Source organism: Vombatus ursinus, unplaced genomic scaffold, assembly GCF_900497805.2.
Source record: "Vombatus ursinus unplaced genomic scaffold, bare-nosed wombat genome assembly UNPS02007612.1, whole genome shotgun sequence".
Taxonomy (NCBI): domain Eukaryota; kingdom Metazoa; phylum Chordata; class Mammalia; order Diprotodontia; family Vombatidae; genus Vombatus; species Vombatus ursinus.
Window position 1 is genome coordinate 3494454 of NW_020947390.1, and position 7995 is coordinate 3502448.

Consider the following 7995-nt stretch of genomic DNA (forward strand, 5'->3'; position numbering starts at 1 on the left):
GATCCAGGAGAGATCATTTTAAAATTATTGGATTATCTGAAAGCCATGATCAAAAAAAAAGAACCTAGATATCATCTTTCAAGAAATTATCAAGGAAAACTGCCCTGATATTCTAGAACCAGAGGGTAAAATAGAAATGGAAAGAATCCACCAATCACCTCCTGAAAGAGATCCCCAAATGAAAATTCCTAGGAATATTATAGCCAAATTCCAGAGTACCCAGGTCAAGGAGAAAATATTGCAAGCATCCAGAAAGAAACAATTCAAGTATTATGGAAACACAATCAGGATAACACAAGATTTAGCAGCTTCTATATTAAGGGACCAGAGGGCTTGGAATATAACATTCCAGAGGTCAAAGGAGATAGGATTACAACCAAGAATCACCTACCCAACAAAACCGAGTATAATCCTTCAGAGGAAAAAATGGATAGTCAGTGAAATAGAGGACTTTCATGCATTCTTGATGAAAAGAGCAGAGCTGAATAGAAAATTTGACTTTCAAATACAAGACTCAAGAGAAGCATGAAAAGATAAACAGGAAGGAGAAATCAAAAGGGACTTATTAAAGTTGAACTGTTTACATTCCTACATGGAAAGATGATATCTGTAACTCATGAGATCTTTGGCAGTATTAGGGTAGTTGGAGGGGGAAAAATTTTATAGATAGATAGATAGATAGATAAAGGGCCCAGGGTGAGTTGAAGATGAAGGGGTGAAATCTAAAAAATAAAATTAAGGAATGAAAGAGGATTATACTGGGAGAAGGAGAAGGGAGAGGTAGAATGGGGTAAATTATCTCACACAAAACAGACAAGAAAAAGCTTTTACAGTGGAGGGAAAGTGGGGGAAGGAATGAGTGAATCTTATTCTCAGTGGATTTGGTTTAAGGAGAAAAGAACATACACAATCAATTGGGTATGGAAATCTATCTTATCCTACAGGAAAACAGGGGGGAAAGGGATAAGAGAGTGGGGGCATGATAGAAGGGAGGGTAGATTGGGGGAGGAGGTAATCAGAAGCAAACACTTCTGAGGAGGGATAGGGTCAAAAGAGAGAATAGAATAAATGGGGGGCAGTATAGGATGAAGGGAAATATAGTTAGTTTTTCACAACATGACTACCATGGAAGTGTGTTGCATGATTACACATGTATAATCTGTATCGAGTTGCTTGCCTTTTCAGTAAGGGTGGGTGGGGAGTGAGGAAGGAAGAAAATTTGGAACCCAAAGTTTTAAAGATAAATGTTAAAAATTGTTTTCACATGCAACTGGGAAATAGGATATACAAGCAGAAGGGTATAGAAATCTATCCTGCCCTATAGGAAAATAGAAGGGGAAGGGAATAAGAGGAGAGGGGGTGGTGATAGAAGGGAGAGCAGATGGAAGGGAGGGTATTCAGAATGCACAGGGTGGGGAGAGGGGAGAGATGGGGAGAAAATTTGGAACTCAAAATATTTTTTTTTAATTTAGGCAATTGGGGTTAAATGACTTGCCCAGGGTCTCACAGCTAGTACATGTCAAGTGTTTAGTCTGAGGCCAGTTTTGAACTCAGGTCATCCTGACTTCAGGGCTGGTGCTCTATCCACTGCGCCACCTAGCTGCCCCTTGGAACTCAAAATCTTGTGGAAGTGAATGTTGAAAACTAAAAATAAATTAATAAAAAAAATTAGAATTGGAATTGTGGAATTGGGCAAGTGGAAGCTAATTACTTTATAAAACATTAAGAAACAATAGAAACAAAATCACAAGAATGAAAAAATAGAAAAAAATGTGAAATATCTCATTGGAAAAACAATTGAACTGGAAAATAGATCCAGGAGAGATAATTTAAGAATTATTGGGGGTATCTTTTTTGTACCATAGATAACAATCACCTACAAGTGTGCTTATCAGTTGATATCAATTAGTCATCCAGACTTAATTAACTTTTAGAAAGGGGTATTTATTCAGATGGCATATAGTAAGAACAGTTGATACAAAACACTGCCTCAAAAGTCTTTGACAAGATTGGCTAACACAACAAAACAGGAAAATGATAAATGTTGGAGAAGATGTGGGAAAATTGGAACACTAATGTATTATTGGTGGAGTTGTGAACTGATCCAACCATTTTGGAGAGCAATTTGGAACTATGGCCAAAGGGCTATAAAAATGTGCATACGCTTTGACTCAGCAATACCACTTATAGGGCTGTATCTCAAAGAGATCATAAAAATGGGAAAAGGACCCACATGTACAAAAATATTTATAGCAGCTCTTTCTGTGCTGGCAAATAATTGGAAATTGAGGTGATGCCCATCAGTTGGGGAATGGCTGAACATGTTGTGGTATATGAATGTAATGGAATAATATTGCACTAAAAGAAAGGATGAGCAAGTGGACTTCAGAAAAACCTGGAAAGACTTGTATGGACTGATGCTGAGTGAAGTGAACAGAACCAGTAGGATGTTGTACACACTAATAGCCACATTGTGTGAGGAGTAATTTTGGTAGATTTAGCTCTTCTCAGCAATGCAAGGATCTAAGACAGCTCCGAAAGTCTCATGATGAAAAATGCTATCCACATCCAGAGAAAGAATTATGGAGTCTGAATCGAAGCATACCATTTGCTCTTTTTTTTTCTTCTGTTTTATTTTGTTTCATCTTGTGGTTCCTCCTATTGGTTCTAATTCTTCTTTACAACATGACTAATGTGAAAATATGTTGAATAGGAATGTCTATGTAGAGCCTATATTAGATTGCATGCCTTCTTAGAGTGAGTGGTGGGGAGGGAGGGGGAGAAAATTTAAAACTCAAAAGCTTAGGGAAATGAATGTTGAAAACTAAAAATAAATTAATTAATTAAAAAAAGTCTCTGACACCTTCTCCCACAAGTGAGACTCAGTAGAAGTGCTCCCACTTAATTAAGGTATTCTCAAGAAGACTAGAGCATCTTGTCCATTATTTTAAATGAGCTAGTATGATTGATTGACTCAATGACACCCACCCTTATAGATTGATTATGCAATGTTCCATGCCTTCATGAGTGCTGAGGGGCAGATTTGGTGAGAGTTTGGGAGAAGAGGGAATCTGATTTTCTGACTTTTAGCTTCAAGAAAGATGTGTGGTTCCAGATTCTCCTCAAGTCCTTTAAGGGAGAAAAAGACTCTAGAAAGAAGCCGATGTATAAAGGAGTTTAGATCCTAATCATGTCCCTATCCCAACTTGCTACATTAGTTTTTGTGTAATTACCTCTTGGATGAGATCTGGGACTCTCCTGGTCGAACTAGGATATTTCACTCCCAATGGTAAACCTCATCCACTTTCTACTGACTGGTATATATCCTCATCTGTATACTCTCTCTGATTACGTGCGCTATCAGTTCAAATAAGTGAGTTTATTTGTTATTTGTTGCACGTATTCATTGTGAAACTGGTATTTGGTAAGAAGGGAATAAAGCCTTGAATTTAAAGCTTGAGTTGCTCCTTTCCTGTTAAGGGACAGCAATAAGGAACTCAACTTAAACCTAAAAATTATTGGAGTATCAACATGGGCAGCTAGGTTGCTATGTGGACAGAGTGCTGGGCCTACAGTCAGAAAGATTCATCTTCCTGAATTCAAATCTAGCCTTAAACAATTACTAGCTGTGTGACCCTGGGCAAGACACTTAATCCTGTTTGCCTCAGTGTCCTCATCTATAAAATGAGCTGGAGAATGAAATAGCAAAATACCGTAGTATCTTTCCCAAGAAAATCTTAAATGAGGTTATGAAGAGCCAGATACAACTGAAAAACCACTGAACCACAAAAGACTATCAATATGTAAGGAAAAGATCAATATGATTCTAGCTCAGTCTCCTTTTTTGAGGAGAAGAGAGTGGCCAGCCTCTGGTCCCAACCCCCTGCCTCCCCTCCTGGCAAGAATCTGTCTCCCTTGGACAAAGTGGGTAGAAGAGACTCTAAAGATATCTATTCATATCTCTTTTCAAGCTACATCTATGCAGACCCATGCAGACACACATAACCTACATCAGCAACAAAACATATCACACACTCCGTTACACTAACTAGAATGCAAGTACCCCATCACTAGGGGGTTCCCATTGTATGCTAAATGAAGATATGGGAAGGAGTTTTTTAGATGACATTTGTGATTTGGGAAAGGATTGTACTAGATAACCTCCGAAATCTCTTTCAGATCTACGAGTATATGATTTCATAGTTTTATGATAACATAAACAATTAAACATACAAGTAAGTGTCTGAGATTCAATATCCAAAATTTTTTGAAAGGAGAGAATATATATGTATGCTTATTATTATCACGCCTAGAGAATTAAAAATATATAATCATGGGATCCTGTGTTTTTTTGTTTTTGTTTTTGTTGGGAGGGGGGGTTATGTATCAGTAGTGCTATTATACATCACATTAATTCCTTGACACTAGGAATAAAATTTCTAAATTTGAAAAAATTCAGAAGGTATTACATTTACCATGTAAGGTTCAGTTAAAAAACTATAATAATAATTTACATTAAATGGAGTTTTATATTACAATGTTTTACATAGATTTTCTCATTTGCTTAATATAGACTTAGAGGATAATGACAAACTGTGTTTTCTATTTGGAGGTTTCACTCTTTTTATATTTTTACTTATAACATGTTTCGGTTTTATTTTTTTAGAATCTAGCTCCTGTAGGTTTTTTGAGAGGCTATCTTTAATGATAGCCCATACAGTTCTTTTGCATTTTTTCTGTTCTTATTCAGGTATTTGGAACACTATAAACTTATTCCAACAGCCTTGGACAAGGAAATATGTCTACAAAATTAAAAGCTATACAATCAATTGGTATTTAAATAAAATATCTTTTAAAGACACAATGTTGACAAATAAGATAAATGTCTTAATTCCCGACAAATAAATCAAAAAGTTAGTAGAATACCATTCAATTCTGAAGGCTGACATTCCTGAAATATTAAATAACTCAGACCTCAGTGGAAAATGAAATGCCATCAAGCTGTCTTTTCAGATGTTTAAGACATTAAATTCTACAGTGCCACGTAAACCAGTTTAATTCTTGAATCCACATTTGTGTATGGAAAAACTATTTTTTACTTCATTAGAACTGCTTTGCTGAAAACAAGAAAAGTCAAGCCAGAAATCATCATACTCTTCTATTATGAAATTTTCTAGGTAGATTGCTTTTCAAAACTTATTTTCTAGTTCCTTTTGTTGATGTGAATTGAAAGCACATATTGTATGAACCATTTTACAACTTGAGTGACATTCTAAGAACAGTCAGTAACTACCAAGATTCTCTGAAGCAGAGGGTCAAAGGGCAACTCCTTAACGATTTATGTGAATGGATAAAGAAGTCTTCCCCTCCCCCTCCAATTTCTGCACAGGGGTACTTAGTATGTTATGTAGCCCAGGGCCACAATATAGGGAAATTGACAGAGGACATAAGCAGCAGTGTAAAACTTTGGTATTCCCTTTTGTCCAGAAGTAATACTGGACACCAATTCTAACATATATAGCCTCAATTATTTTCCATTCTGAATATTTTTTCATTCTTCATTTTCATCTTTTTTATACGCCACTATGATGCTTCCTTCTGACATCACCTTGTCTCTTTTTTCTATCTTATCTTTTTTTGCTCTCTGTTCTCTAAGGTTCTCAAGCACTCCACTACATACCTCATCTAATCCAAATCACATACATATTTATTTCTTAACTTTGCTCAAGAAACAGCATGACACAGTGAATAGAGAGATGTACTAGAAGTAAGAAAGACCTGGGTTCAAATCCTACCTCTGAGATATATGTGTTTGTGTGTGTGTATGTATGTATATTTGTATGTATGTGTGTGTGTATGTATATATAATATACTTGTATATATAATATACATATATATATATATATATATATATATATTTACTAGCCACATGACCCTGGACAAGCCATTTAAGGTGCTAACCTGCATTAAAAGAATTCCTTAAAGAGAACTCCCTAATTTTGTTGTTGTTTGGGGTTTTTTTGTTTTGTTTTGTTTTTTTGCTTTTGGGTTAGGCAATCAGGGTTAAGTGACTTGCCCAAGATCACACAGCTACTGAGTGTAATGTGTCTGAGGCCAGATTTGAACTCAAGTCCTCCTGACTCTAAGACCAGTGCTCTATCCACTGCACCACCTAGTTGTCCCTGGGAACTCCCTAATTTGATGACATTGTAAGTCCAGTGCCTATCCATCTTCATTCTGCTAACCTCAAAGGGCATAGCTCATTTTACCATTCCACCTCACACCTTCCCCATCCCTACCTCTTTCCCAGTCACATGTTGTCCATAAGTTTGTAAACAATCCAAAACTGTCTGTATGAGCTCAGACAAATCAAAAAAGGATCATAAAATCCCACTGATACAATGTGACCTACATCATCTGAGAGGGAAAATGTTCTATTTCTAATACTGGTTTCTGACCTTAAACAGACATGTGTGTGTGTTTATATCTTAATGTCTGTATAATCTGTGTACCTACATTTCTACATTTTCTTTTCTTTCCTTCATTGAACTTTTAATAACTCTTACTACACAAATAAAAGCATCTTTTCATTCCTGTGATGGTTTTCCCCATGGTTGTCACATACCTCCACTCATCACCAGTGTCTATACCTGATTCTCTGAGCATGAACATCTCAACCTTGCTATCTCCATTCAAACCCTCATGCTTATCCCTCACTTATTTCTTCTCATCCCCTTTCACCAAGGTAAAAATATTTATCTTCTATTTATTGCTTCCTTTTTTCTATGCTCTGTGGAATTTGCACTCTAGCATAAGCAAACTCTTTATTATTTATCTTCTACTTATTGCTTCCTTTTTTCTATGCTCTGTGGAATTTGCACTCTAGCATAAGCAAACTCTTTATTTTTAAACCCATTCCTTATCTCTTTCTCTCACTTCCTTGAAAAACTCAAAATTGGCTCTTCCTAAACATGTTATGCCCACTTCTGTCCTCTCCCATGAGAGCTGAAGATTTTATATTCACTTGCCTTCTTCAAAGAGGTCTTGGCCTTTTTTACACACCTTGACTCAGTGGGAGAGGTGAGAGGATTGATTTTTGCTAGCTCTAATACCACTTTTTTACCACCAATCCATGTTTTCATTTTCACTTCCCTTGAAATCCATGCTATCTACTTAATTAGCCTCTTAAAAACTGGTGGAATGAGTATGTTGTTATATAACCAATCAGGATTAAAATGTGAAATGAATTAACTGAAAACAAAAAGAATCATTAGAGAAAAATTCAATAGTTATAAAAGATGGGAATGACTAAAAGAAACTTTCATAGCACTTCTTTTATTAATAATGAGAAATCTATTGCTACATTAGTATATGAAGTGGACACAAAAATGGGCTAATACTAGATACCAAGTCAAACAGGATTCGAACATATGCTTTAAGGTATTAATTTGCACAGAAGTCACTGCTCAAGAGTCTTTCAATGGAAGTTTCATGTCTATTTAATAATTTATAGAAGAGGATAGCCATAAAGATAAGTATGATATTTTTATTAAGTTATTTCAATTCACTATAGCTGTTTCAGTGCCACTTCCCAAAATTACAATTTTCCATAATCATGATATCTGAATATGTGTGTGTGTGTGTGTTTGTGTAGCCTCAATAATTTTTTATTTATATGGAGGGTAGAGAAATTAATCTGGATTAATAAAAAGAGTGATTTGAAGAATAATTTTTAAAAAAATACAATTTAATTATTTCCAACTGTTCAAAGTAGGTCAACAAGATTCAAACTATTACCTAGTAGAGGTCCTTCAAAACATAGTCCTTCAGAATAAACAACATAGATTTCTAACTAATGTATCATTTTATGTAAATAGGCCCCTCTAAAGTCCTTAAGAATGCTTGAAAAGTTTGCTTTCAAGTATTTTAAACATTTGTTTATTCATTCAACAGATATTTCAGCGTTATATATATGAATACATGTACATGTATGTG